Here is a 27,789-nt window from a genome sequence, read left to right as displayed (position 1 = left end):
TTGTCTGTTAAATTGTCCAGCTGAGCCAAGAACTTCGCCTGCAGGGGTTTTGTAGTGATCTGCAGGAACTCTGCATTCACCTGGAAATAAAACATACACAAATATAATAAACTAGAAGTTTAAATACAGACTGCTGAATCAACACACTGAAAGTTGCTAAACATTTGAACCATCAGTGAAGTTTGTCAAGACCTAAACTGTTTTTAGCTGAGTTTAGGAATATATCGCCACCTGTTGCTTTGGCATGTTCCTAGCAGCGTTTTCCTTCATTTTTGCGTTTACCTGTGGACGGGATTATTTTTTAAAACGAAAACGGAAAATCTCCGTTTTCAAAAATACCTGTGTAAGTGTGGACGTAGCCGAAATCTTTTATAATAATAAATAGGTTTGAACGTCATGGGAGTGCGCATTGTGCTGCCTGCAGTTACTCTTCCGGCCACATGGTTCGCTTTTGGTAGCACCCTCAGTAAACTATGTAGTGCTTTTAAAGACACCTCAGAACGATACTTTCTACTAGAAAATGGCATATAATAATAAACACAGAATACCATATTTTTAGATTATAAAAAGAAAACAGTAAGAAAGAAGTTAGCTATAGGACATCATCTTTCATTGAGCACAATGGCTAGCTGCTAATAAGCTAGCACACGCTCCGACTTAAAAGTTGGCAGCTACACAATTTCTCCTCTAAAACAAGGCACTTTTGAAAAGACCTGGCTATATTGTAAAAAAAAAAATAGTATTCAAGCAGAGAAGAGAATGGTAGCACCACCAAAAGTTCAAAAAACAACTGTTACAAGCTTCTATGATAAATAGCATTATAGATTTAGCTGATAAAGAAATACACAATTGGATATATGAAAAAATAATATGTTACCTTACCTGAAGGTGTAGTTTTATCCAAAAAGTACAGAGAGGCCAAGAGCAGCTGGATTCATTTAGGTGATCCTGAAAGAGCGCAAAATTTTCAAAGAAGGCGGACCGTTGTGTAACTCAGTAACTTTGTGTTCTTGTGACAAAGACTGCTTTGAGAGAAAATAATTTAGGTTCACCACACGAATAATAATTGCAGTAACGCTGGAGTGCTACATTTGCGTTGAATGAGATTAAAAATAATGTTTAAGCTTAAAGAGGGGCTTGAATTGATTTCTTTGAGTTTACAAATACTTAAGTGCAAAAATGTACTCCTCCTACCCCCAGTGCCCCAACAAACTCATTCATTTTGTGTTCAGAATCAGCCTCTGCTGGTTTTGAATAATTTTAGGTTTACACAAAGAAAATCAAATTAATTTGGTAGTTTTTAATTGCATTTGTGAACAACTAACATAATTTGCATGTGTTCTTTGAAAGGAGGACCTGAATCTGTTTTTTGAGTGTGTGCAAATTGATTGAACAGCAAAGTAGAAGTGCAATGATTACTCTCCTAGACTAATCACAAAAATCATTTTCCCCACAAATACACGATATTTAGTGTCATGGTCCTGGGTCGTTGACCCAGCGTTTTGTGTTTTATGATTATGTCCCTCTGTTCTAGTTATTCTGTGTCCTCCCCCCTTGTGTCCGGTTCGGGTTCTAGATTTCCTGTTTTGTTCTGAAAGTCTGTGTCTGTTGTCATTGTGTTCAGCTTGTGTCCTCCAGTCATGTGTATTCAGATCAGCTGTTCTTCCCTCCTGTGTGCGATTACCCGATTACCTTGTGTGTGTGTGTGTGTGTGTGTGTGTGTGTGTGTGTGTGTGTGTGTGTGTGTGTGTATATAGTGGGTGTCGTCTGTGTTCGTTGTCGGCTCGTCTGTGTTTCTTGGTATCCTGGTCCTTGGTCTGCGTCTCTCTGCTCCGCTCTCCGTTTTGTAAGATTTCAGGTTTGCTCTTTAGTTTCTCCCAGTTTAGGTTTGTAATTATTCGTGCTTCATTGCCTGTTTTTGCCACTGCCACCGTGTAAATAAACTTCACTCGTATCATCAGTTTGCTGCATTTTGGGTCCTCCTTTTCCTCCACTCCACACGGCTCGCTCCGCCAGCCGTGACATTTAGTTTAGTTCCTGAAGGAGAAAAAAATCACTTATTTTAAAACCCAGAATCAGAGTTCTTAGACTCTTTTACATTTATGCCGATGAATTGAATATAAGAATTGTTGACAATGGAGAATCAGTTATTTGATAGATTGTTGCACCTCTACAATAATGAATATCTTTCTCTGGAACTGGATGACAAAAGAAAACCAAAATACAAGACACAGCATACTCACAGGTCGAGCCGAAGGGTGGATTCAAGGAGTGAACTCGGAAACATGAGTTTGAAGTGACTTTATTTACAGCATCTAAACAAATCTGAAAATGAAGGGAAAAGGGTATTAGCATTTTAGAGTGAATGAGAGAAATGAGTGAGACGCACAAAATAATTGTAGCACTTAACTGTCACACTGGTACGAGGAGACAGGGGCTGGCAGCTGCAGCACACATCAGAGGGGCTGCAGAGCTTGGGTGAAGCACATCACCCGAATGGCTGAGGTGGTGAGCGGTGAAGAACAGGCGCTGGAGATCACACACAGACAGGTTAAAAAGAGGCTCAGAATAAAGACAGTAGCTAATTGAGGAAACCAGGTGTTACCACAGAGATAGTACAATCTGCCAGAGAATGGGTGCGCAACTGCAGCTTTAGAAACACCAACCTGATGAAGGCAATGCTGGGAGAGGGCCTCAGCTCTACCAGGGACACACTGGCTCACAGAGGAAAACACAGAACAGCAACAACCAGCCCAGTGCTGATTTCCTCAATGGGAAATGGTCCCAAGTAGCACGGGGCCAGTTTCTTTGACATGCACTAGAGAGGAATGTCCGCAGAGGATAACCAAACCTTCTCACGTAACCGCATACTGTGGCGCTGGAGACCTCCTCTGGTCAGCAACCCAGTGGTTTATTCCACTGCACGCAGGAAGGCAGCCTTTGTCTCCAGATTCTTTGGCAGGAGATGTTGCACCGACAGCTACCTCTGTCTCCTGCAGGGAGAGAAGTGGGGGCTGGTACCCTTAAGAGGCCTTGAAAGGGGACAATCCTTTTGAGGAGGTGAGAGTGTTATGTGCATATTCTATTTACACCAAGAAGCAGGGTTAGAAGAGATGACGCTGCCTCCAGCTCTTGATTTGTCTGTTCAGTTTGACCATTAGATTGAGGATGATAACCAGATAACCATGGAAAGCCTTAAAAAGCTTTTTGTACTGCAGCCCACGAGCTGCAGGCCTTGATACAAAACAACACCAAAGGGTAAACCATGCCAAGCCAGTGAGGTCCACTGTGATGTGTGACCCCGGCTGAACAGGGATTGCTAATCAGAGTCCTGAAGGTGGCTGATGATGGCTCTTGTCGTGCGCACAGGTGTCACAGGGTGGTATACATATTCGCTGGTGTCTTTTTCTAGAGAGGGCCACCAAAAGGTGCGCTTGAGTAATGAGATGGTGCAGCTTACCACGGGGTATATTGCAGGACCTGGGAGCAAACAGATGAGGGAACAAACAGTGGGTTGGGCAGCCCAATTCAAGGGTGATTAGGCAGAGAGATTCTTCAAACAATAAATGGTCGTTCAGCCTCTTCCAGCCAGTGTTGGTGTTCCTCTAAAGCTGAAGCATCCACCTACACACGACCGGTGCTGAACTGAACCTGGTTTTGAGCTCCTTAAAGGCTTGAACTGCTTCCATGGACCACAAAAACTCCCTGGAAGGTGAGGCGAGTTTAGTTAGAGGTGCAGCAATGCGACTGTAGCCTTTGATGAAATGGCAACAGAAGTTAGCAAAACCAAGAAATCTCTGTAATTGCTTGGAGAAAGTAGGCCACTCCACAACTGCCCTTTTTCTGGCTCTGTCTTCATCAATCCACTTTCAATTGAATAAAGCAGAAATGTCATGAAGTGGTGTGAAACTTACACTTCTCTGCTTTCACAAACAGTTTGTTTTCCAGTAGATGCTAGAGCACCAGGCGCACATGATTAGTATGTTCAGCTCGGGTCTTCGAGAAAATTAGAACATCTACACAGACAAAAACGAACAGATTCAAAGAGTCTCTTAAAGCATCATTAACAAGTGTCTGGAAAATGGCGGGTGCATCTGACAGCCCGAGGGGCATCAACAGGTACTCATAGTGACCTATGGGAGTGTTGAACACGGCCTTCCACTCAGTGCCTTGTCTCATTCTTAATAGATGATAGGCATTTTGCAGATCTAATCTAGTGAAAAGGCTCAAAAGCAGAGGACATTAGCAGAACCCCGTAGTCAATGCATGATTCAGCATGACCTACAAAAAATAAGCCAGTGCATACTGGAGAAGATGATAGTCTTATTATCCCCACCTCTAAGTGTTTGTTGAGGGGAGTGAGGCCCCGGGGAGGAGATCAACGGCGCAGTTTCATTGGGATGGTGAGGTGGAAGTGACAGTGCTTGATGCTTACTGAAAACCTCATTGAGGACATGGACCAAGGGGACAAGAGAGAGACATGGAGGTTTAGGTGATGGAGCTGGGGTCGCAGCAGGAGCTGAAAGCAATGCAGAGCTGCACCTGCCCGTGTTCATCATGCTCCCTAACGAGCGAAGGCAGAGTCTGCAGGCTCCATAATTTAGCCAGATTGTTCAGTCAGGTCGAGCCAAAGGGTCGACTCGAGGCACAGACTCACAAACACAAGTTTGAAGTGAATGCAGACTTTATTTGCAGTGGTCGTGTATTAAAACAGACAGAGATGACACAGACTTCTCTGGGAAAATCTGAAAGGGAAAAGGGGATTAGTTTTTAGAGAGATTGTGGGAATGAATGAGACGCACAAAGGAATTGTAGCACTTACTTGTCACACTGGTACTGGTTATTATCAATAAAGACAAAGAAAGACACGAGCAGTGAGCACAAGCCAGCTCCTGACTAACCATTAGCTTTGTTTCACCCCACAGGGAGCTGTGCCTCACTCTGTTTCCCTTGAATAAAATGGTGGAAATACAGCTGAGTAGTACTTCTCAGTGCCTGCGTGATGACGACCTGGACCATCTGGGTTCTCACCAGTATGAACCTTACACAGCTTTGAGCTAGCAGCAACTACTGAGCTCCTACCATATTAAGGAAGCTTCAGTTTTAAAAAATCAGCACCGGCTCTGGGACAGTGGCTGACTGACACAGAAAGGCCAGATACCGAGCCTCACTATATCGATCGGTCATGATACTGGATTTTACGGTTTTGTTTTGTTGTTTGTTGAACACAGCCTGCTGGTCCCTTCTTGCTGCACAGACCCAGTGTTCACAATCGTAACAAGCTGGCTCTGACAGTGATAGCTCTATTTCCATCATGTTGTAAGAATGAAACCTTGGGGGGTATCCAGGTGTCTCCTCCAAGGAAACTGTTGTGATATGACTGAACTCTTCTTTAGTCTAGTAAATAAGGAAAAGGACAACGGGAGGAACTGTCCAAGATAGACATCAGTGGACAGAGTTCTTGATGGTAAGGAAAAAACCTTACCTGAGCATCCCTGAATAGTGCAGGCCACCTTTCTTGGAGAACCCTGACCAATAAGCTGTAGGTCTCCAAGTTCACTCTTCAGCTTGAGAACATTTTGAACAGTTTGTCTGCAGTTTTCTCTGTGTTTGTTCACTTCCTAGTTCAAGCCTCTCCGAGGCTTATTCTTGTCCTTGTTTTCCCCATGACCATGTGAAGGAAGATACTTTACATTTGGCTTTTTTACATTTTGGCTGGGCATACATCAACATCAGCAAGAGCAATCAGGATGGAGACAGGACAGGACTAACTTTGAGCGAGATAACCATGCCATAATCTCTTATGTTTCAATTAGTTCAATCTCTGTAATGGGTGAAGTTGCAGACTTTACAAAGCTAGTTCATTTGCACTGAGGTAACAATGGTATTATGGGTTCCATGTACATGTATTTCCCTTTCTTTTGAAAACATCCACTTCCAGTGTTGCAGGCAATTTCCACCACTGGTTGGTAGTGCAAGGCAGTATGTCTTAGAAAACAGAGGCCGCTTCACCCCTGATCAGCTGTGCACAGTGTTAGACCTCTGCTTTACCACCACAGGGTTTCTACAGACGTACTCATGGCTGTGCCATGGGCTCCCCTGTGTCACCTATTGTAGCCAACCTTTACACTGAGGAAGTGGAAAGGAAGGCTCTTGGCTCTGTTAAAGGAAGAGTACCCAGCCACTGGTACAGATATGTAGACGACACCTGGGTCAAAATCAAGACACAAGAAGTGGAATCCTTCACTGCGCACATTAACGCTGTGGATAAAAACATCAAGTTCACCAGGGACGACACAAAGGACGACTGTTTGCCTTTCCTGGACTGCGCCGTGCACATTGAAGAGAACGGCAACCTCAACATCGAAGTTTACCGGAAGCCCACACACACGGACCAGTACCTCCTCTTTGACTCCCATCACCCTTTGGAACACAAACTTGGAGTAATCAGGACCCTACACCACCGGGCAGAACATGTTCCCTCTAAGCCTGAAGGGAAAAAGAAGGAACACACATGTAAAGGAAGCACTCAAAACGTGCGGCTATCCTAAATGGGCGTTCTTAAAGTCAGCAAAGAGGCAGAGAAAAGAAGACCAGACACCAGCGAGGGGGAATCAGAAGGACAAACAGAACAACACTGTCATCTCTTATGTAGCAGGTTTATCAGAGAAACTTTGAGAGTTTTCTCCAAGCACGACATCCCAGTTTACTTCAGACCCAGCAACACACTCAGACACAAACTGGTTCATCCCAAACACAAACTTAACAATGCAATGTAGCTGTGCAGTGCTGCAAGGAATGCCCAGACCTCTACATAGGAGAAACCAAACAGCCACTTCACAAGCGCATGGCACAACATAGAAGAGCCACCTCCACAGGACAAGACTCAGCAGTCCATCTGCATCTAAAGGTCACAGGTCACTCTTTGAGCATGTCAATGTTGACATGTTGGACAGAGAAGACAGATGGTTTGAAAGAGGAGTAAGAGAAGCCATTTATGTCCACTGTGAGCGACCATCTTTGAACAGAGGGCGGGGCTTATGACACCAACTGTCTGCCATCTATAATCCAGACACCTTAACACCCACTCACACCCTGGGATATCTGATCTCAGTAAGTCACATCATAGGGTGGGGTTAGGTCTTACAGTGGGTCCACCTGAAACCTTGGCTGATTGTGACTCGTGCCTTGGCTCGTGTGATGAGGCAGAGGATCAATACTAGGTCCATGATGGGGACACTCCCAGTAGGGCTTACAAATCTGAGACTCTCCACTAATTAAACTTACAACTGAAGAAGCTTCTTGGATGAAACATCTTCACAAAAGTCAAAGAGGTCCAGACTCTTTTCTTTCCACCTCACCCTCATGGATGAGTGAGCCATCCCCCCCATCCCCATACTCTGCTTCCTCTAAGGATATTGCAACTGTGAATTAATTAGATTAATTAATTAGACCCTTAAGTATTCCTTCCTTTGCCCGACTACGTCCTCATTTGAAGTCAGCAGCACTCCCCACTCTGCACAATGTGAGCAATGCTTCTTCCTCCTAATTCACCTGACATTTTGGCAGAATCTCATCAAGGCCAAGCAAAAACTCTGTCATGGTCCTCCTGTCCTCCCTGGCTTCCACTAAGGTTTGTTTTCTCTCTCTCCCTCTTACTATCTGTCATTGTTTGCTTTTGTCTGTAGCTCGCTTTCTTGTCTCTGAACTCTAACACTGTTTCTCCTTCCCATGTACAGACCTTCCCTGGATTTCCCTCCTGGATGGTGAGCCTGCCTGACTGTGAGTGCTTCTGAGGGAAGAGTGTTGGATATCAGATGTCTGTTTCTCCATCCCTGGATCCCTGGAGCCCTATTCAGATTGACTGTGATTCTCGAGTCCTGCATTTGAGTCCAGTTCAGTGTACATGACAAAGTCTTATTTCATAATTTCACTGAAATCCTCCCGTACCTGATTTCTTGCTTTAGCTCCTGCCATAACCACACTCAAGCCTTCTGGTACCTGCCAGTTCCCCCCGAGTCACAGCAGTGTTTCTTCAGCTTGACAGCATCCTTCGACCACCAGCTAGTTCTGGTCACAAGCTGGCAGATACTCACTCTGTGTTTGTGAGTCCCCTGAGAAAGAATGTTTACTTACCTAAGTCTGCTGTGTTCAGAGGCTACACGGAGACAAACTGCTGAGCAAATACAGCTGGATTCAGAGGAGTCAGATTTGTGGAGTGGATTACCTGTCTGCCCCAATAGCACTGATGTGTTGTTCACGAATGAGCCTGCTCTTTGTGGTGAATAAAAGTTGACCCCATTGGGCAGAGCCACATGCAAAGACTCCATGTAGTCAGGTGTGGCAGTCACGTACAAAGACAGACTAGGATCATATTATTATGTGAGAAAACCAAGAGATTCAGAAGACAGTAAGTGTAGTGGTACAAGCCACTGGCTCTCTCTACAGAGAGAAAAGGGGCCTGGTTTAAATGCAAGAAACAAGTGAAGAAATAAGAAAAAATGGAAAGTAGCAGCAACAAGCTGCATTTCAGTGATCCAGGTGACAGCAAAGCTGAGTGCAGAATTTGTAAAATGAAGATCTGCCTTATTTTCAGTCATTTTCCATGGTGGAGGGCAAAAGACTGTTTTGTCCAGGCCTCAAAACCATTTATTTTCTCCCTATTAAACGCATGAAAAGAAATATCGTACAAAAACACTGAATAAAATCTAGTTTCCAACACATAAAGAATTCATCATTGCTAAATTAGGCTAAAATAAAAAGCTCCAAATGAAGAACCATTTAGAGGTGTAAAAGCCAACTCTGAGCCAAAGGAGCCAAATCACTGAAAGCAGACGGACCTCCCATCAACAACACACCGGAGCTCCTGTCTACAAAAAGACTTTCTGCCTGTAATAAACAGCCTATAACTTCTGTATCCAGAATTCCCAACCTGCATGACAAGTTGTCTCAGTGTTCCCATCCTAACTGTCCTGTTAGCTTTATTAACACTGAAGCAGCTGAAACTGAGTAACAGCCCCTCTGCTAACTAACCAGATCAACATGTTTAAATATTGTAGTCTTTACAATATAAAGCACCTCCAGACAACTGTTGTCGTGATTTTGGCACTATATAAATAAAATTGAATGTAATTGAATCATACTCTGATTAAAAACTGTTACTTCTTTTGAGCAGTGTGTTTATTTCTAAGATGCTCTCTAGATTTTTACTACTACTGTATCTGTATATAGACATTTCGTTATAATTCTTGCATGCATGCACTACTGCAGTACTGACAAAGTCTTCTACTGACAAAGACCCCATAAAATGATACTGTGCCAATAAATAACTGGGCTCTCAAAGTGTGTGCTTGTGTTTCCAGGAGATTCCATAAATAAACTGGGAGAGCTTTCCTGTGGAACGAGCTCCGAGTTTGGATTTAGAAGGGAGATGTTCTTTTTACTTTCAGGCTTTAAACTTTCTTTTTTCATAAAGCCTATAGTTAGGGCTTAAACAGGTGATCCTCCTGTAGACACACACCAGTGTTTCTGTGGTGCTACTACATTTAATGCTAACTTGTTGTCAGTGTCCTGTATGCTGTGATTTTTCCTGTTCACGGCCTGCTTTCCCTGCTTTTCTTCTGTCTTCTGTCCCTGCGTCCTTTAACCAATCATGATAGAGGACCTTCCCCGTGTGAGGTCCTGTCAGGGGTCTCTCCCTGTTGTAGATGACTTGCTCCACCTCTTGAGCTAAAGCCACCCTGACCACGGCATACTGGGATACTGAGTTACTGGGTGATAAGAGGACATCTGGGCTTCTTAATAATGGAAGCAACCATGCTCGTGAGCACTTTGAGTTCCTCAAGATGTATCAGTCCGTCCCAGAACATGGATATAATGCCCTACAATCCACTCTGAGACCCTGTATAGACATTTTGAGCCATTCTGAAATATGTTCAGTGAATTAAGTTAGGTACAGGTGGGCTCCAACACATAAAAGCATCAGGTACCACTCTTTGATTTTAATGTACCAGGGCTTGTTTTCAACTGCCATATAAATAGTTTTTAATTGAAATATTTCATGTTTTGATCAAAGATATTCCATCCTCTGTCTTTGGTGCCACTCTGCCCTCCTTTCCTCTTTCTCACCCTCCTCACTCTTCCCTCCATCTTCTGGTGTTCCTGTGAGAATACCAGAACAAACACTGTGTTTGCTCCAAGCAAGACTGCCTGCAAGCCTGGCTCTCAGTCACCTGTTTAACCGATTAATCTGTTTATTTTTACTCATTCATTTGTATACTTGTATTAGCTTCCCAAGTCTATGTTTGAGTCTTTCTGTTGTGATTAAATTTGACAAAAATATCTTTAAAATAGGGACCAGACGAAGAGCGATTTAGAAGACCCTTATGAAGAAAACATCGAGAGAACAGTTTACCCTGCCCGGGATAGGGCCTGGAGCCAGGCATAGGCATGGGCCTATCCTCCCGTAGGCCCACCACCCGCAGGAGGCGCCATAGGGGTCGGGTGCATTGTGTGCCGGGCGGCAGCCAGGAGCGGAGGCCCTGATGGACTGATCCCCGGCTGCCAAGACTGGCAATCGGGACATGAAATGTCACCTCTCTGGTGGGGAAGGAGCCTGAGTTAGTGCGTGAGGTTGAGAGGTACTGGCTAGATATAGTCGGGCTCACCTCTACGCATGGCTTGGGCTCTGGAACCAGTCTCCTGGAGCGGGGCTGGACTCTGTCTCAGTCTGGAGTTGCCCCTGGAGAGAGGCGGTGGGCTGGGGTGGGTATTCTAATATCCCCTCGGCTTGCTGCCGGTACGTTGGGGTTTTTCCCGGTGGACGAGAGGGTTTGTTCCCTGCGCCTAAGGGTTGGGGAACGGGTCCTGACTGTCATCTGCGCTTATGTGCCGAGTGGCAGTTCAGAGTACCCAGCCTTCATAGAGTCCTGGGGGGGGGAGGGAGGGGGGGCATGATTGGGAGGAACGGCCTCCCTGATCTGAACCCGAGCGGTGCTTTGTTATTGGACTTCTGTGCAAATCACAGTTTGGCCATAACGAACACCTTGTTCGAACATAAGAGTGCCCATAAGTGCACGTGGCACCAGGACGCTCTAGGCCGTAGGTCGATGATCGATTTTGTAATCGTATCACCAGACCTGCGACCATATGTTCTGGACACTCGGGTAAAGAGAGGGGCTGAGCTGTCAACTGATCACCACCTGGTGGTGAGTTGGATCAGGTGGCGGGGGAGGACGCTGGACAGACCTGGTGCACCTAAACGCGTAGTGAGGGTGTGCTGGGAACGTCTAGCAGAGGCCCCAGTCCGCGAGATCTTCAACGCACACCTCCAGCAGAGCTTCAACAGCATTCTGAGGGAGACTGGGGACATTGAGACCGAATGGACCATGTTCAGCATCTCCATTGCCGAAGCTGCTGCATTGAGCTGCGGCCGCAAGGTGGTTGGTGCCTGCTGTGGTGGTAATCCCCGAAACAAATGGTGGACACCAGAGGTGAAGGGAGCCACCAGGCTGAAGAAGGAGTCCTATCAGGCTTGGTTAGCCTGTGGGACTCCGGAGGCAGCCGACAGGTATCGACAGGCCAAGCGGAATGCGGCTCAGGCAGTGGCTGAAGCAAAAACTCGGGTGGGGGAGGAGTTCGGAGAGGCCATGGAAAAAGACTTTCGGACTGCCTCGAAGAGATTCTGGCAAACCGTCAGGCGTCTCAGGAGGAGAAAGCGGTGCTCTACCTGCACTGTGTATAGTGCTGGCGGAGCGCTGCTGATGTCGACTGAGAAAATTGTCAGGCGGTGGAAGGAATACTTCGAGGACCTCCTTAATCCCACTGACACGTCTTCCGAGGAGGAAGCAGAGTGTGGGGATGAGGGGAATGACCCGCCAATTTCCGGGGGCGAGGTCACTGAGGCAGTTAAACAACTCCTTGGTGGCAGAGCCCCTGATGTGGATGAGGTCTGCCCCGAGTTCCTGAAGGTTCTGGACGTTGTTGGGCTGTCCTGGTTGACGCGCCTCTACAATGTTACATGGAGATCAGGGGCAGTACCTGTGGATTGGCAGATCCACAGGTACTGCCCCCATCCGGTTCCCCATCTTTAAGAAGGGGGACCGGAGGGTGTGTTCCAACTACAGGGGGATCACACTCCTCAGCCTCCCTGGGAAAGTCTATGCCAGGGTGCTGGAAAGGAGAGTTCGTCTGCTAGTCGAACCTCGGATACAGGAGGAACAATGCAGTTTCCGTCCTGGTCGCGGAACACTGGACCAGCTCTTTATCCTCTCAAGGATACTTGAGGGTGCATGGGAGTTTGCCCAACCAGTCTACATGTGTTTTGTGGACTTGGAGAAGGCATTCGACCGTGTCCCTCGGGGTGTCCTGTGGGAGGTGTTGCGGGAGTATGGGGTGTCTGGCCCATTGCTACGGGCCATTTGATCCCTATATAACCGTTACAAGAGCTTGGTTCGCATTGCCGGCAATAAGTCGGACTCGTTCCCGGTGGGTGATGGGCTCCGCCAGGGCTGCCCTTTGTCACAGATTCTGTTCATAATTTTTATGGACAGGATTTCTAGGCGCAGCCAAGTGGCGGAGGGCTTTCATTTCGGTGGCCTCAGAATCTCATCTCTGATTTTTGCGGATGATGTGGTTCTGTTGGCTTCATCGGGTGAGGGCCTCCAGCTCGCACTGGAATGGTTCGCAGCCGAGTGTGAAGCAGCGGGAATGAGGATCAGCACCTCCAAATCTGAGGCCATGGTTCTCAGCTGGAAAAGGGTGGAGTGCCCACTCCGGGTTGGGGATGAGTTCCTGCCCCAAGTGGAGGAGTTCAAGTATCTCGGGGTCTTGTTCGCGAGTGATGGGAGAAGGGAGCCGGAGATCGACAGATGGATTGGTGCTGTGGCTGCAGTGATGTGGACACTGCACCGGTCCGTCGTGGTGAAGAGGGAGCTGAGTGTAAAAGCCAAGCTCTCAATTTACCGGTCGATCTACGTCCCTACCCTCACCTATGGCCACGAGCTGTGGGTAGTGACCGAAAGAACGAGATTGCAGATACAAGTGGCGGAAATGAGCTTCCTCCGAAGGGTGGCTGGCCTCTCCCTTAGAGATAGGGGAGTTCAGCCATCCGGGAGGGGCTCAGAGTAGAGCTGCTGCTGCTCCTCCACATCGAAAGGAGCCAGCTGAGGTGGTTCGGGCATCTGACAAGGATGCCTCCTGGGCGCCTCCTAGGTGAGGTATTCCAGGCATGTCCCACCGGGAGGAGGCCCCGGGGCAGACCCAGGACACGCTGGAGAGATTATATCTCTCGGCTGGCCTGGGAACGCCTTGGTGTTCCCCCGGATAAGCTGGAGGAGGTGGCTGGGGAGAGGGAGGTCTGGGCTTCTGTGCTTATAATAATAATAATAATGGATTGGATTTATATAGCGCTTTTCAAGGCACCCAAAGCGCTTTACAATACCACTATTCATTCACTCTCACATTCACACACTGGTGGAGGCAGCTACAGTTGTAGCCACAGCTGCCCTGGGGCAGACAGAAGTGAGGCTGCCATATCGCGCCATCGGCCCCTCTGGCCAACACCAGTAGGCAAGTAGGGTAAAGTGTCTTGCCCAGGGACACAACGACCAGGACAGAGAGCCCAGGGATCGAACCGGCGACCTTCCGGTTACAGATGCGATTCCCAACCCCCTGAGCCACGGTCGCCCGTTTAGGCTGCTACCCCGGCAACCCGGCGGCGGATAAAGCGGATGAAGATGGATGGATGGATCTTTAAAATAATCATCCATCCCTTTTCTTAATCAGTTATCTAATTCAGGGTCACCGAGGTTCTAACATAACTTTCAGGCAGGCAGACTTTAACAGCATAGACAGGTAAGACGCCCATCACAGGGCAAACACACAGACAGCCTCTCACACTCATTATCAATGGCAAACACAGACTCACCAGTTAACCTAACACATGAGTCAGTACAGAGAGAGAAACCACACAGGCACAGGGAACAAGAAGGCTCCACACAGAAAGTTTGCTGGCGTTCAGTAAAACAAATAGTTTCATTAACTATCAATCTGTTCATAATTAGTGTAAAGTAAATTAGTCAGTTTAAGGCTGGTATTTTTGCACTGGTGTACTGGTTAGCACTATTGTCCTGGTCACTCTGGACTTTTATTTTAATAGTTTGATGGTGTTTTGGTCATTTTCTTGTTTACAGAGCTGCTTAGTTTTGATGAGTGGCATCATGGCAGAAACTGGAGCGAGAGCAGGTTTATCAGATTAAAGCTGGAGTGTGGGGGTGTGGGGGTGGGGTTTGTGTGTAATACTTGTAACATATTCATGTTTGAACACTGCCTTTGATTTCAGTGTGACAAACAAGTGAAAGTCAGGCTTTGTTTGTTTTTTGTTTTTCAAATGTCTAAAAAAGTGTTTGAAATGTGAAGCTACAATTGCAAAGAAATCTTTATATATGTACAAACTTTGAGTCATAAAAGTCAGAGGCAGGTCACACATGTCTGATCAGAAAATGTAAATGTGTCATGATTTGAGAGAAAGAGAGCAGATATTAAAAAATAAAAAATAAAAATATTTAGATTAGATAGAACTTTATTAATCCCTCGGGTGGGTTCCTCTGGGAAATTCGATTTAAGAGTTATTTTCAACATTATAATTAGAGTTTCAACTCAAAACAACTCTAATCTTTTATCTCTATTGATCAGACTATCAACTGATATTTTTTTGTGCTACAAATTGTCATATTTGTTTATTGAGAAATTGTCACTGACAGTGTTTTTATTAGTGTGTACCCAAATATACAACTTTGCAGGAGTGATGGACTTTTGGTTCATGTTTTAAGGACTTGTCTTCAACAGTTTTGATTCCTATTCTATTCAGATTTTAATGTCAAACTGGTTTGAAAGCAAGTCAGCTGACTATATTTTCAAAAAATGTTCTAAATGGTAAAAAAAAAAAAGGCCTGTATTTGTATAGCGCTTTACTAGTCCCTAAGGACCCCAAAGCGCTTTACACATCCAGTCATCTACCCATTCACACACTGGTGATGGCAGCTACATTGTAGCCACAGCCACACTGGCAGAGGTTTTTTTATACAAAGAAAACATTCACAGCCCTCCTAAGTTCAAACTTTGTAATATAGATGTAGATGCAAGTTGGCTGATTTCTGAAAGAATGACCCTCGTGTGAATAGGGTAGTTTTTCCTTTTTGTTGTTGTATATGCTGCTGCCTGTGCCACACCAAGGACTGGGCTGGACTGGATGGCACTGTGGTCTTTATTTTTTATCTTACTGTGAGCATTACTATATGAGCCTAAAACAGGACCCTAACTGTACTGGCTGAGCTCATTTCAAGTTTGTCTGTAGACTATGTTTGAATTCTGCTTTTAATATTTAATCTTTCCTCTCAAACTCTTAGAGAGCATGGAGCCTGCAGCTCAGGAAATAAAAATACAAATTGTTGGGATCAAGTTATGTTCCTAGTTTCAGTTTAGCAAAGACATAAAGACTTGGATGGCCGCTAACTTTCTGCTTCTTAATTCAGATCAAACTGAGGTTATTGTACTCAGCCCTGAAAAGCTTAGAAATATGGTATCTAACCAGATTCTTACTCTGGATGGCATTACCTTGGCCTCCAGTAACGCTGTGAGGAACCTTGGAGTCATTTTTGACCAGGACATGTCCTTCAACGCACATATTAAACAAATATGTAAGACTGCGTTCTTCCATTTGTGCAACATCTCTAAAGTTAGAAATATCCTGTCTCAGAGTGACGCTGAAAAACTAGTTCATGCATTTATTACTTCCAGGCTGGACGACTGTAATTCATTATTATCAGGAAGTCCTAAAAACTCCCTGAAATGCTTTCAATTAATACTGTAATTCATTATTCGTTATCCTATTAATTTGGCGATTTAAAAAACTATAAACATTATTTTATTCTAACTTGCTAAGTCTCTTTAACACAGCTGTACCCTTGGCTGCTAGAACACAGGATACACACTGAGAATACCTGTTCACTTTAATCTGAGTCAAACTAAGTTGATGTCCACATCTGCTCTCTGGGAGAGTAGCAGTGAATGTTTAAATGTGTCCAGTTTCAGGTTTCAGAGCTCTGATGTGAAGCTGTCGCCTTAGCAAACCAGCAGCACTGACAGCACTCTGTGATACAATAATGAACTAGAATTAAGAATGGTTATGGGCCATTATTTTCCACAGTGAAAAGCAGGTAAGAGTCCTGCAGTTCAGCGCACAGGTCATATATGAAGACTGAAACAACCCAGTCCAGTTTACATTCCTATACAAAGCAGTGAGATCTCATCACGAGTCGTCTACTAAAAGGGTTTTAAACAAGAATAATGTTTATTTCAAGTTCCACTTCACTCAAAAAAATATTACAAATATTTATATGATCATTATTTCAGAATTTCCCTAATGCATCACTTACAATAACAGAGAGCACTGTCTAGGAAGCGGTGTGGTGTAAATGAGCATCTGAGAGGATGAAGAAATGTAACTTCAGCTGTGCTCCAGCAGATCTGACACAAACATGTCGATTGTGCTGTGAGTGCTGCGGACTGAATTTATCTCACATATCTGGAGGAAGAAAAAGGAAAAGAAAAAAGTCGGCGATAGAGACGCCTTAGAAAACGAGTCACTCTGCCTCGTTGGATTAAAAGATCCAACTATTAATGATTAGAGTTCAATCACAGAGACTGGGGGAGACTTGAGATGAATATAGAAAGGACTGCCTTGAAGTTAGATGTATTTCAAGAACAGGGCCTGACTCGATAGACTGAATATAAAAGATTTAAAAACATTCCAAGACTTTGTCACCATGATGTCAGCTGGTTTTTGGAAACCGCCAAAATGTTTCATTTAAACCTTGATATTTAAAACTGGTCAAAATGTCTTAAACCACATGGTGGCATGTAAGCATGTTTAACAAACGATGTGCATTCTCTATACATATACCAATTAATAACATAACAAAATACTGAAAAATAATAAACAATTATAGAAAAAATAATATAATAAATATAAAATTAGGGCTGGATATCGTCACTGATTTCTAGAATCGATTCGATTCCAATTCGCAAGATCCCAAATCGATTCAATCCACGATTCGATTCGATTTAAATCGGGGAAATTTTGTCTCAGTCAGAAATATTATAATTCTGATCACTTATCAGTACATTTCCATATTTCTATTTCTATAAAAAGATTATAGAAAGATCAAATGAATCAAAGCACCCCCAAAGATTTCTTACTTTTTTTGACAATATTTGCTGTTTGTGTGACACACTACTAAAAATATAAAAAGCATTCAGTACTTGATTCAGACGTAACATTTTAACAACAAAAGTATAGATAACCCCCCCTCTCCCAAAATGGTTTGTTCCAGCTCTCCTCTCCCCTACTCTGGCTCTAGCGCCGTTGCTGCCAGAGCGATGGTGGCTGAGACGCAGTTGAGCGGAGGTGTAAGTGCCTGGCTTAAAACAGGACATGTTAGCTGCATTTAACCTTCAGTTACTCTTTATACAGTTAGGTAGGAGTCAGGCCATGTTTCTTTTTAGCTGAAAAACATTACACCAGGTAACCTGCAGTGTTGGAAACGTGTTTTCCGACGATGTTTGCTGCCCTACAATCCGTCCTGCTCTGTAGTAAAATCAGCGACATTTAACCGTCCTGTTGCTCCCATTGAAATTCATACAGCCTATTTAAAATCTAAAACTTGAAATTGTCTGTAGCCTGCTGTTGTTACCACTGTCCTGTTTGAAATGGAATGAGAGAAGTTGTTTATTTTGTCATATGTGCATGTGCTGATATTAAACCCAGGAGCCACATTCAGGTAAAAGTATAAGAACAAATGATCCGTCAATCAAGAATAATGTTGGATCAGTGTTTCAATATTTATCTTTTATTAGATGTTCATGTGGTTTGGTTATTTGCCTTTTGGTTGAAAGTACACTGAGAGAGGACTTTTTTTGTAGTGATCTTAATATATTTGTTTTTTTCATATTAATGTCATTTTTTCATCTAATTGAATACAATCTATTTGTGTATGATTGTCAGTCCAAAGAGGGAGCGAGGAAAGAGGGGAACATGAGGAGAGAGTACAAGGTCAGGAAGAACCAGGTAAGAAAACAGACAGGGAACAGTGACAGGCACAACATTTACTGTTAAACTGCTTGAGAGAGTTGATCACCAAAAAGTGATAGACAGATTTGCCAACCTCAAGGTGAGGCGACATAGGTTAAAATAAAATAAAAAAATCTGCAGAGCCATAGTAGCATCTGCAGTAAAGTGTCATGGATCGCTGTGTGGCAAGCAGGAGGAGGACCCAAATGCAAAACTCACAGACACGGGGATGAACTCGAGAAACACAGCTTTAATGCTGGCACGGCAGAACACAGGAAATACAAAACTAAACTGGGGAAAAGTAAACTAACACTCGCAGGTAGACACAGGAAGATCCACACAACATGAGGGAGAACGCGACGCCGAACAGAGGGAGACGCAGACAGAAATACACAGAGGGTTAACGAGGAAAGTGGGAACACACGGGGAACACAGCTGACACAGATAACCATAACGAGACAGGGCGGGGTGAACATAACACTGACGGGAGACGGGCAGAGTCAAACAGGAAGTACGGAGGTTCAGACAGGAGGAGAGAGAGCACGGGGAAAACACAGACATAACGGGCTGGGGAAACATGGAATAAAACATAAGGAGAGACGAGGGCTCACAGATACACAGAGGGGCACACAGGGGGTAAAAGCCACGAAGGGAAAACACTTAGGGAACAACACAACAGGGCAACTCAGGAAACATGGCCTAAATAGGGAACAAAATACAAACATACAAGAAAACTAAGAATACTGGGCCAACATGGCCCAGGACCATGACAGTACCCCCCCCCCCCCCCCCCCCCCCCCCCACAAGGGCTGGCTCCCGACAGCCAAAACCTGAGAACCAAGACAAAAACAGAAAACAACCCACCCAGGGCGGGAGGCGGGGGACCAGGACGGAGGGACCAGAACAGGAAACAAAAACGAACAACAGAAAACACAGGAGCACAAGACCATAGTTCAAATAAAGTTCAGGGGGCCGACCCAGAGCCCACCGGCACAAAAGTTCACGGGTCACACGGTCGGGGGGCCGACCAGGCGGGTGGCACAGGTGACAGAGCTGGTCCGGAGGCCGGCCGCGCGCAAGGCAGCGGCGAAGGAGACGACGGAGCAGTTCAGGGACCCGGCCGCGCGGAAGGCAGCGGCGGCTCTCCAGTGTCAGGCGTACTGGCCGAGGCCCGGTGGGCACAGGACCAGTCGAGGCGGGGCCAGACGAGGACGAAGACTCGGAGGCGGGGCCAGACGAGGACGAAGACTCGGATGCTGCTGAGGCTGAAGCTGGACCAGACGAGGACGAAGACTCGGATGCTGCTGAGGCTGAGGCTGGACCAGGCGGAGCTGCAGAGGTTGATGGAGGCTGAACGGGCCCCTCAGACCCTCCAGCGGAGAGAGGAGGCTGAACGGGCCCCTCGGACCCTCCAGCGGAGACAGGAGGCTGAACGGGCCCCTCGGACCCTTCAGCAGAGACGAGGAGGTGCTGGCCGGGCTGAGCAGAGCCGCCAGCGGAGACGAGGAGCGGCTGGAGAGGTTCCCCTGAACCCCCAGCGGAGACGAGGAGGTGCTGGCCGGGCTGGGCAGAGCCGCCAGCGGAGACGAGGTGCTGCTGGAGGGGTCCTCCTGAACCCCCAGCGGAGACAGATGCAGAGCCAGCAGGTGCAGAGACTTCTGGCTGAGGGGACGCTAACTGTAGCTGCACAGGGCACACAGTCGGCTTAGGATGCAACGGCTGGGGCTGTGCAGAGCAAACAGTCTGTCCAAAGTTTGTCAGCACCACGCAGTCCTCAGCTGGCGGAGAAAGCTCACAAAGGCTTCCAGCTGAGGTTGGCAGTGTCTGAATGGGTTGCTGAGCGATTAACTCGGCTGGTGACTGAGCTAACTGAACTAGAGACTGAGCTGGTGACCAAACAGGGAACTGGGCTGATAACCAAACAGGCAATGGAGCAAGAAACTGAGGTGGTAACAGAGCGGATGACTGAATGGGTAATGGAGCTGCTAACTGTGCTAAAGTCTGGACTGGTGACAAAACAAGAAACTGCGCTAATAACTGAGCTACAGACTGCGTTATGGACAGAAATGCCAGTTGTAGTGGTAGTTGCGCTTGTGGTTGAGCAGGTGTCTGACTCTGGGTTGCTCTCCTTCTGGGAACAGGAACAGGTGCTAGGCCTGGCCGAACACCAGCCATCCCCACCCGAGGAACAGATGCGGGTGTAGGGACGAGCTGGGCTCTGGCTGCCTTTACCCTGGGGGCCGGTGTAGGTGCAGGAGCTAGCTGGACCTCTGTCGCTCCCACCCGAGGAACTGAGACGGGTGCAGGAGTCGGCAGGGTCACGGCTGACCTCACCAGGGGAACCGGAACAGGAGCAGGCAAAGGCAGGGTGTCCATCAACCCCACCCGAGGAACAGGTACGGGTGCCGGGATGAACGGCGCCTCTGCCAGATACACAGAGGGGCACACAGGGGGTAAAAGCCACGAAGGGAAAACACTTAGGGAACAACACAACAGGGCAACTCAGGAAACATGGCCTAAATAGGGAACAAAATACAAACATACAAGAAAACTGGGCCAACATGGCCCAGGACCATGACATAAAGATCTTTTCATACATTGTACCATAGGCAAAGTTCCTCCATTTTTATAATTTTATTTATCAATATTTTATACATTTGTACATTTCAAGGACTCTATTTTTGGAGTGTATTTTCATTTATTCATATTTCACATGTAATTAAGGTTAGGATATGTATTTTTTTTTTTTATTCCAATCCATTCTTTGTTTGCAGCATTTAAATAACCTTTATCTGATTTGATGGTTTTGTTACAGACTGGTCAAAAAAGTGTTTTGCTTTTCTTTCTCAAATATGGGAATTAAATTGTGATAAAATGTACAAAACAGTGATGTCATGTTTTGTGACGAGGACCCAGGCACAGAGAGACTTGATGAATTTAAGAATCTTATGATTTAATAAAGAAATTTGCAGACTTACTCAGAGATGGTAAAATTATGATGACTGATAACGGAGACGAAGACAACAGACGATGAGGACAGGGAGGAACAGGGGTTTAAATGCACCAAGGAGACAGTCACAGGGAACTCGGGACAACTGGAGACATTTAAGGATGCAGGGACTGAGCGAGACAGGGAAGACATCTCATCGTGACGAGTAAAGTTTATCTTGCCTGGCTGGGCAGCTCTCTGGGTGTTAGGGGAGGACGACAGGAGAAATACACGCTGTGGAAAAGAGCCAGGCAACCTTCATCATCATCATGGAAATCTCCTTTCAGCCTAAACATATTGCGTAGCTAAGGGAGGATTCAGGGAAGTCACCTGATAGCTGTAACCCCTATAGACATGGTTACTAGGGGTGCAACGATACTCTTATCGATATTGAACCGTTCGATACAGTGCTTTCGGTTCGGTACGCATATGTATCGAACAATACAAAATTTTTAATTTATTTTATCAACTTTCCTTCTGACGATGCTGTCTGTGTTGAGAGCTCAGTGAATCTGCACTGTCAAGCGCAGATTCACTGAGCGCAGCGCAAGCTAGCGAGACAGAAGTTAAACTCTCCTTGCAACATGGCAAATTGAACCTCCTCCACCCTCATTCAGATCTGGCGTTTGGAACTATTTTGGTTTTCATGTGACGTATGACCCTGAAGGTAAGCGCGTCATGGACAAAAGTAAAACAGTATGTTGGATGTGCCATGCAATGCTCAATTACATGGTGGGAACTAGTGCGTTAGCGCAGTTTGCTCGTTAACGTGTTGGCCATCCAGCCCCACGTACGGGGCGATCCGCGGTAGCTCGTTAACGGAGATTTGCCGTGTTGTGGCGTTAACGTCATTTCAGATTAACGCTGACAGCACTAGTGGGAACACAACGAATATGACTGCACATTTACGCCGACATCATCCTAGTGCAAAGACAAGTGGAAGCAGACAAAAACAACAAGCACGCATGCTACAAACTTTAGCCGAGTCATTTAGACAGCCGTTAGCACAGGATTCTCCTTATGGGGACCTGATATGTTTAATATGCTGCTGAGAATATAGCCCAGAAGAAGTGTATAGTATAGCTTTTATTTTGAAAGAGCCATTTCTCTGTAATAAACTCTCTTTTCCAAAGATGAGGGATTTCTCCATCAGATAGATTTATTCTTTTATTACTTTGTTGTTTCAGCAACATTAAATTTAAAAACTGAGTTAAAATATATATTTATAATTTTAATAAATGACAAATTAAAAAGCATGAACATTTTTTTTGTATCGAAAAAATATCAAACCGTGACACCAAAGTATTGAACCGAACCGAACCGTGAATTTTGTGTATCGTTGCACCCCTAATGGTTACTGGTATTTTTTGTTTTTACCTTGTATTATTATTTCCAACACCCCTTGAACACACTTTGATTTTCTCTAGTTCAGTGAATGCAACAAAAGCATGCTGCTGCATCTTCACAAATGCGCAAAACTACTGACGGATGCACTTTTCTTTTTGCCATAAATGTTGTTCAGTGCTTTTTCTGCACTTTGTCACTTCAGTTATGGGTTGATTAATCTAAATAAGTTATTTTAAACTAGTTACGTTACAAACATTTCATGATGTGATTACATGTGCCTTAAAAAGGGGTATATAAATACAATTGATTGTAATGCTGTAAAACAATACAAATTGAATTCATAGAGACAGAACAATGTTAAAACAACAGTGTACTTGATTTTGAAAACGTTATGAGATCTCATTTTATTTAGAAAAACTGTTAAGAACTATTTTGTTTATTGCTCTGTACTGTATGTGCAGACTGGTTTTTTGTGATCCTGGATCTGGATTCTGAAGTGGTTCTGGATATGGATGGCGAGCCAGACCCTGTGAAAACTCTTGGCGAATCCAGAAGCAGTGTGGCCAGCTGTTCTGGATGCAGGAGTAGAGCTACAGTCTGAATTACTTCAAATCGCAGGTTTTCAGATAAGCAAGAGCAAAAACTGCTTCCTCCATACGGATCGTTTCTCTGGAAACTATTGAACTCCCAATATCCTGCTCATGTGGAGTCAGGTCTAAAGAGACTACTCATTTTATTTTATTTTATTTTGTTGTTATTTTCAAAAGAGCGCTCTTCTCTGTCGATCTTTGGTATAATTTTCTTGTTGTTTACATTGGTTTATTGCACCGTTGCAACATTGTTACACTCAATTCCCTCAAACTTATTTTACTCCTCTCGAATCTATTCTATAAGCTTAACCTTACTATACTAAGCAGGTGTTACACAGCCTTATCTAAATTGCTACCAAAAAGGAAAGTTTGAAGCCTAATCTTAAACGTAGAGATAGTGTCTGTCTCCCTAATACGATCTGGAAGCTGGAGGAAAAGCTAAGGCTCTGCCTCACATTCTACTTTTAAATACTAGGAATAGGAACCACAAGTAGATCCGCACTTTGAGAATGAAGTGCTCTAATGGGGTGAAGCAGTACTATAACTTTGTTCAGGTACGACTGGGCAGAGGCGGAGCCAGACATTTGAAACACCCGGGGCTTAGCCCTAAAGGGTAGTATGCACGTGGGATTTTTTTTTTTTTTTTTTGGGGGGGGGGGGGGGGGGGGGGGGGGTTAGAAATGACTGAAAGATTAATCGGCTCTGTTTTGAGTTTTGTTCAAAAAAGAATGACTTCATATAGGAAAAAAATATATCACATATACAGGACACCTTAAGCTAGGTTTTTAATTAAGCAGCAAGGCAGAACAAAATCAGGGCTGTATCAAGACACAGGGACTAAACCCCAATTCAACCAGACCCAGAACTGATCCGGAATTAAAACAGGACTACAACAGTTCAAAATCAGGACTACTTGGGACTTAACCAAGACAGAACCAGAATCAGAACTAGATGATAGCAGCACTAAAAGTCATCATAGACCTGCACTACACTTATTTTTTAATTCTACCAAAGTCCAATATTTAGATTGAGAAAAGTTTATATAATTATTTAGTCTTGTTGTGCAAACAAGCTGCAGAACTTAATAAATATAGAATTTGAAAAATAACAAACCTAAAAAGAAACACTAGGTACGAGATACATGAGGACCTGTGATACGGTGATACTTCTGGTAAACAACCATGTGACTAACATGTGAGTCTCACCTGCTCTTGTTCCTCTCTGTTCTGTCCTCATTCTCTCTCTCCCTCTTTGTGCTGACAATCATCAAATACACAGTTGAAACCAGATATTTACTCTTCAGATAAAAACACCTTTTTTAATTGTAACATCAAATCAGACTAAATGTTTATTTTAAAAAACACATTTGTTAACTTTAAGAGTAAAGAGAGAAACTGTCTGTATTTCTTAATTGTAAATGGCACCAAATTGTATTCAAACTGAGCCACACTTATGGAGCTCCACAGTTCTCTTCCTGGTGTTTTGTTGACATCTCTTGATGTTCCCATGTCACAGAAACAGGCTCTGTGTTTTGCCTTATATGCATCCACAGGTGTGCCACCAGTTTACTCACATGGACTCTACGAACCAATCAGAAGCTTCTTCAGCTCAGAATAGAATCGTCTGGAGTTTTCTTATTAATTAACAATAAACTTAGTGTATATGTGCTCCTAAATTTGATGAAAGTGATAAAAATAGAAGCTCTGTCTCTCTTTATTCTGACATTTAACTAATTCAAAAGATATTTCAATATTTATTTATGCAAAACAAGTTTACTTTAAATTGATGTTGTACAGTAAAAAATGTTCTTGTGTTTTCCATAAAGTGTAAATATCTGGTTTCAACTGTGAATATACTGCTGTGTGTTGAAGTTCCTCTTGTTTTGTATAGAAATATACTGAACAACATACAAAGCATAATATATAAAATAACATTTACCTGAGTTTTTCTTTGAAAGAAGCCCCTTATGTCCATTCTTGTATATCAGTGCATTACTGAAACCGATTTATTTAGCCGTGGAGGGAAACAACTGAAAATATGAAATAAACACATGTAAGCTGAGACTCTCTAAAGAAACAGCTTTGTTGTTGTTCGGCTTTTCATTTCGCCGTTTGTTGATTCACTTGAAGAGCGAGTAACGTAATATTGGTCAAGTGATCAGTTTGATATCAATCTTTCGTGATTCACCGTCATATTTACATTATTTGTACAGTATGAATGATTTGCTTTGGTACCTGGTCGAACTTCAGTTCTCCTCTGTCTGCCTGGCTGCGTTTCTCCAACAGCGCACTCGCAGGCAGCAGCTGCCCCGCCCCCCGCTTAGTGTCTGAGCTTGGATCAAACCAATATCAGGGGGGATTCACGCACAGTCGTAAATTCCCACAGTGTGCACTATGTGCTTCGAATATTGTGTGTAGTTTTTTGCTTTATACAGTTGTCAGCCAGGCATCTAACTATGAAAAAATTACACTCCAAAAGACCCCGGGCTTCTGACAAAACAACCCGGGCTTAAGCCCAGTAAGCCCCCCCCCCCCCCGCTCCGCCACTGCGACTGGGCCTGATCATTCACTTTGTATGTGATAGGAAGAATTTTAAATTTGGTTCTGGATTTAACAGGAAGCCAATGAAGGGAAGCCAAAACAGGAGAAATCTGCTCTCTCTTTCTAGTCCCTGTCAGGACTCTTGCTGCAGCATTTTGGATTAGCTGAAGGCTTTTCAGGGAGTTTTTAGGACTTCCTGATAATAATGAATTACAGTCGTCCAGCCTGGAAGTAATAAATGCATGAACTAGTTTTTCAGCGTCACTCTGAGACAGGATATTTCTAACTTTAGAGATGTTGCACAAATGGAAGAAAGCAGTCTTACATATTTGTTTAATATGTGCATTGAAGGACATGTCCTGGTCAAAAATGACTCCAAGGTTCCTCACAGCGTTACTGGAGGCCAAGGTAATGCCATCCAGAGGAAGAATCTGCTTAGATACCATATTTCTAAGCTTTTCAGGGCCGAGTACAATAACCTCAGTTTGATCTGAATTAAGAAGCAGAAAGTTAGAGGCCATCCAGGTCTTTATGTCTTTAAGACATTCCTGCAGTTTAACTCATTGGTGTGTGTTATCTGGCTTCATGGACAGATAGAGCTGGGTGTCATCTGCATAGCAGTGTAAATGTATGCTATGTCTTCTAATGATGCTGCCTAAGGGAAGCATGTATAATGTAAACAGAATTGGTCCTAGCACTGAACCCTGTGGAACTCCATAATTAACCTCAGTGTGTGAAGAGGACTCTCCATTTACATGCACAAACTGGAGTCTATTAGATAGATATGATACAAACCACTGCAGCACAGTACCTGTAATACAGGGAGTGCAGAGTTATTAGGCAAATGAGTATTTTGTCCACATCATCCTCTTCATGCATGTTGTCTTACTCCAAGCTGTGTAGGCTCGAAAGCCTACTACCAATTAAGCATATTAGGTGATGTGCATCTCTGTAATGAGAAGGGGTGTGGTCTAATGACATCAACACCCTATATCAGGTGTGCATAATTATTAGGCAACGTCCTTTCCTTTGGCAAAATGGGTCAAAAGAAGGACTTGACAGGCTCAGAAAAGTCAAAAATAGTGAGATATCTTGCAGAGGGGTGCAGCAGTCTCAAAATTGCAAAGCTTCTGAAGCGTGATCATCGAACAATCAAGCGTTTCATTCAAAATAGTCAACAGGGTCGCAAGAAGCGTGCGGAAAAACCAAGGCGCAAAATAACTGCCCATGAACTGAGAAAAGTCAAGCGTGCAGCTGCCAAGATGCCACTTGCCACCAGTTTGGCCATATTTCAGAGCTGCAACATCACTGGAGTGCCCAAAAGCACAAGGTGTGCAATACTCAGAGACATGGCCAAGGTAAGAAAGGCTGAAAGACGACCACCACTGAACAAGACACACAAGCTGAAACGTCAAGACTGGGCCAAGAAATATCTCAAGACTGGTTTTTCTAAGGTTTTATGGACTGATGAAATGAGAGTGAGTCTTGATGGGCCAGATGGATGGGCCCGTGGCTGGATTGGTAAAGGGCAGAGAGCTCCAGTCCGACTCAGACGCCAGCAAGGTGGAGGTGGAGTACTGGTTTGGGCTGGTATCATCAAAGATGAGCTTGTGGGGCCTTTTCGGGTTGAGGATGGAGTCAAGCTCAACTCCCAGTCCTACTGCCAGTTTCTGGAAGACACCTTCCTCAAGCAGTGGTACAGGAAGAAGTCTGCATCCTTCAAGAAAAACATGATTTTCATGCAGGACAATGCTCCATCACACGCGTCCAAGTACTCCACAGCGTGGCTGCAAGAAAGGGTATAAAAGAAGAAAAACTAATGACATGGTCTCCTTGTTCACCTGATCTGAACCCCATTGAGAACCTGTGGTCCATCATCAAATGTGAGATTTACAAGGAGGGAAAACAGTACACCTCTCTGAACAGTGTCTGGGAGGCTGTGGTTGCTGCTGCACGCAATGTTGATGGTGAACAGATCAAAACACTGACAGAATCCATGGATGGCAGGCTTTTGAGCGTCCTTGCAAAGAAAGGTGGCTATATTGGTCGCTGATTTGTTTTTGTTTTGTTTTTGAATGTCAGAAATGTATATTTGTGAATGTGGAGATGTTATATTGGTTTCACTGGTAAAAATAAATAATTGAAATGGGTATATATTTGTTTTCTGTTAAGTTGCCTAATAATTATGCACAG

This window comes from Rhamphochromis sp. 'chilingali' (assembly GCF_963969265.1).
Source record: "Rhamphochromis sp. 'chilingali' genome assembly, chromosome: 10".
Lineage (NCBI taxonomy): Eukaryota > Metazoa > Chordata > Actinopteri > Cichliformes > Cichlidae > Rhamphochromis > Rhamphochromis sp. 'chilingali'.
This window is presented reverse-complemented; position numbering follows the sequence as displayed.